Consider the following 4,021-nt stretch of genomic DNA (forward strand, 5'->3'; position numbering starts at 1 on the left):
AAAAAAAAAAAAAAGATGTAAAGATGTTGACCAGTTTGGAAGTCTTAGGATGTAGGAGTGTAAGAAGATTTATATTCCTGACTCAATGTCTGTTCTCCCTGTCTGCTCAGGTTTTCTTTTTCTTCCTGCTTCCATGTTAGTAAGATATATTGGTCCCAAATTTTGCTCATTTCCTTTAGGTTACTGTGGTGGTTTGACTATGCTTGGCCCAGGGAGTGGCACTATTAAGAGGTGTGGCCTTGCTGGAGTAGGTGTGTCACTGTGGGGGTGTATCTGCAGAGTGCTGACTTAGAATCCCCCAGTACCTACCTACCTTGGAGTGCTATCGATGAACCATATGATAGCTCTAATCTTAGTTTTTTGAGGAATTCTCACTCTGGTTTCCACCAGCTGAGTTAGTATTTCTCTTTCTCCACCATTCATGGATGCTGGCATCTGGTTTATTTTCCCCCTTTCTAGATAATAGCTATTCTGCCTGAGGTGAGATAGAACCCCAAAGCAACTTTAATTTGCATTCTCCTGATAACTGGAGGCCTTAAACATGTTTCTATGGAAACAGTCCCTAGGTGAGCCATCTTTTCAACAGGCTACTGGCTAGTGTTTCCCATGGCTGGACATCTGGCTTCAGACTTTGCCTTCTCACCCTCACCAGGTGGGGGGTGATGGGTCAGAAGGACTGGAGCAGGGCTGGGTGTACCCTCGAACCTGGCTAAGCTTCCAAGGGCCTCTGGGTGGGCCTGGAATAGGACCAGGCTCAGAGGTATTGGGGATCTCCCCATGTCCGCCTGCATATGAGTTCTGTGGAGGGATGGCATATTGTGGACCTCGGGTTGGGTTGGGCCTAGTCCCCCAAGTTGGCGTGGAGCCTTTGCAGCCCGAGGGTCAGGCAGGAGCACGAATGGAAAGCAACTCAGAGGGCACCTCCTCTGGGCCTTGTGCGGACCGCCCCAGTGCCATGAAGTTGGAGAAGGTAGAACCAAGTCCCGAGGGGTCTCAGGACATGAAAGTCCAGCAGAAGGAGCTAGAGCAGTTTGCCAAGCTGCTGCAGCAGAAGAGGATCACCTTGGGGTACACACAGGCCGACGTGGGGGCTCACCCTGGCCATTCTCTTTGGAAAGGTGTTCAGCCAGACAACCATCTGCCGCTTTGAGACCCAGCAGCTCAGCCTTAAGACCATGCGTAAGCTGCAGCCCCTGATGGAGAAGTGGGTGGAGGAAGCTGACAACAATGAGAACCTTCAAGAGATATGAAAATCAGAGACCCCGGCGCAGGCCTGGAAGAGAAAGGGGAGGAGCATTGAGAACCCTGTGGGGCGGAGCCTGGAGAACTGTTTCTGAAGTGCCCGAAGCACTCCCTGCAGCAGATCTCTAGCATCGCCAAGCAGCTTGGGATGGAGAAGGATGTTGTTCGTGTATGGTTCTGTAATCGGCACCAGAAGGGCAAAAGATCAAGTATTGAGTATTCCCAACGGAAAGAGTATGAGGCACCAGGGATGCTTTGGGAGGGGGGGGGGGCTGTAAACTTCCCTTTTTAAACTAAACTTTGCCCCCAGGCCCCCTCTTTGGCACCTCAGGCTATGGGAGCCCCAACTTCACCACACTCTACTCCGTCCCTTTTCCTGAGGGCGAGGCCTTTCCCTCTGTTCCTGTGCTCTGAGCTCTCCCATGCATTCAAACTGAGGCACCAGCCCTCCCTGGGGATGCTGTGAGCCAAGGCAAGGGAGGGAGGTAGACAAGAGAACCTGGAGCTTTGGGGTTAAATTCTTTTATTGAAGAGGGAGGCACAACAGGGGTCGGGGTCAGGGTGGGATAAGAAGTTCACTGATTTCGAGGCCAGCCTGGTCTACAGAGTGAGTTCCAGGACAGCCAGGGCTACACAGAGGAAACCCTGTCTCGAAAAAAACAAAAAACAAAAAAACAAGAAGTTCATTGATGCTGTTGATCGGGAGCCTGTCCATCACTCATCGTTTTGTTCTTAAATAAAGACTGGGACACACAGTAGATAGCTGGAAAAAAATGTTTCTGCATATTTATTGACCATTTGCATTTCTTCTTTGGAAAACTGTCCACTCAGCTCATTACCCCATTTATTTATTGAACGGCTATTTTTGGCATTTTTTCTAATTTTTTTTATTTTATTAGATATTTTCTTTATTTACATTTCAAATGTTATTCCCTTTCCTGGTCTCACTCTGAAAACCCCCTCCCTTTACCCCTCCCCCTGCTCACCAACCCACCCACCTGCTTCCTGGCCCTGTCATTTTCCTACACTGGAGCATAGAACCTTCACAGGACCAAGGTCCCGTTAATGACCAACTAGGCCATCCTCTGCTACATATGCAGCTGGAGCCATGAGTCCTACCATGTGTACTTTTTGGTTGGTGGTTTAGACCCTGGGAGCTCTGGGGAGCACTGGTTAGTTCATATTGTTGTTCCTTCTATGGGGCTGCAAGCCCCTTCAGCTCCTTGGATCCTTTCTCTAGTTCCTTCATTGGGGACCCTGTGATCAGACCAATGGATGGCTGTGAGCATCTCCTTCTGTATTTGTCAGGCACTTGCAGAGCCTCTCAGGAGACAGCTATATCAGGCTCCTGCCAGTAAGCACTTGTTGGCATCCACAATAGTGTCTGGCTTTGGTGATTGTATATGGGATGGATTCCCAGGTGAGGCAGTCTCTGGCTGGTCATTCCTTCAGTCTCTGCTCCTCTATCTAATTCTTTAGAGAGTCTATATATTAATCTCTCTGAAGATGTAGAGTTTTCAAAGACTTTGTTCCATTCTACAGTCTCCCTCTTCACACAGCTGATTTTTTTTTTTACCTTTGTGGTAAAAAAGTATTTTGCTTTTATAAGATACTGTTTGTTAAATCTTGGAGTTGTTTCCTGTGCTATTAGAGTCCTTTTCAGAAATACCCTGCCAACGTCTGCTTCTAGAGTTGTCTTGCCTACCTTTTCCTCCAGAAGGTTTAGAGTTGTGGACTTTATATTAAAGATTTTTGTCTGTATTGAATTGATTTTTATGTAGGGTAAGAAATAATTCACATATTCAATTTTAATTTTCCAAGCACTGACTGTTGAACAGGATTGTTTTTGTTTCTTCAAATGTATATTTTAACACCTTTATCAAAGATTAGGTGGCTGTAACTGTGTGATTTTCCCTCTATTCCAGCTTCGGTTTAAGGATGATAGGATGCTGTGTTTGTCACTATGGCTCTGTAGCGTATTTTGAGCTCATGTATTATGGGGTATTTGAGATATCTTAACCTTCTATCTGAATTTGAAGGGTTTTTCATTTAAGAATTACTCTGAGTCCTCGTCAGTACAGCACAGTGCCCGTTGTTCTTCTTCTGGAGCAATGAAGCTGTGGAGGTCACATGACCCGCTGGAGCATCAGTCCCTGTGGTTAGAGGCTGAGCCACTTGCTGACCCAGGACTCAGCCACCCCACACTCCAGATTATTTTCAGTTAACAAGGTCTGCTCCTTTCGAATGAGAATCGAGCCTTGGTGTGAGCATGGGAGTGTTCATCTCTCTCCACAAGGACATCCTGGCTTATCATTTGGATGGGGCTTCTGCTTCTCTTGCCACCAGTGGGGAGCCACACTTGCAGAGCTGTGCTCAGCTTGGTGTGCTTCTTTGCACTGTCTGTTTTTTTCCTCTCTCTATGCTCTTCGGCCGTCTAATCACCACTTGTATGAAGTCCTCCAGTTCTTCCTCTCTGTTCAGAATGGTCTTATTTTTCCCTATCTTGATCCCTCTTCACTGGGTCACACTGAGGCAGCGCCTCGCTCTCCCTCTTGCTGGTAAGTGGGGGTAGTTTTTCTGTATCATCTCTTTAACTAAACTTTCTCCTGCTTTGGCAGTGTTGAGTCCTGCTTGGGCACTAATAGATTGGATGTTTGCTCCTCTGCTGTTATCCAAAGTCCCCATTAGCTTCTTGCTCTCCTTTTCATTCTCTCTTGGTTTTACTGATTCAACAGGTCCTCCTCCTCCTCCTCCTCCTCCTCCTCCTCCTCCTCCTCCT

The 4,021-nt window shown here is 47.3% G+C and overlaps 1 pseudogene; it reads left to right on the top strand.

Annotated features, from left to right (window-relative positions):
• The first annotated feature begins 606 nt into the window (after nt 1-606).
• On the top strand, nt 607-1,679 carry LOC110320873 (annotated as a pseudogene).
• Nucleotides 1,680-4,021: the final 2,342 nt, after the last annotated feature.

This window comes from Mus pahari, chromosome 4 (genome assembly GCF_900095145.1).
Source record: "Mus pahari chromosome 4, PAHARI_EIJ_v1.1, whole genome shotgun sequence".
NCBI lineage: Eukaryota > Metazoa > Chordata > Mammalia > Rodentia > Muridae > Mus > Mus pahari.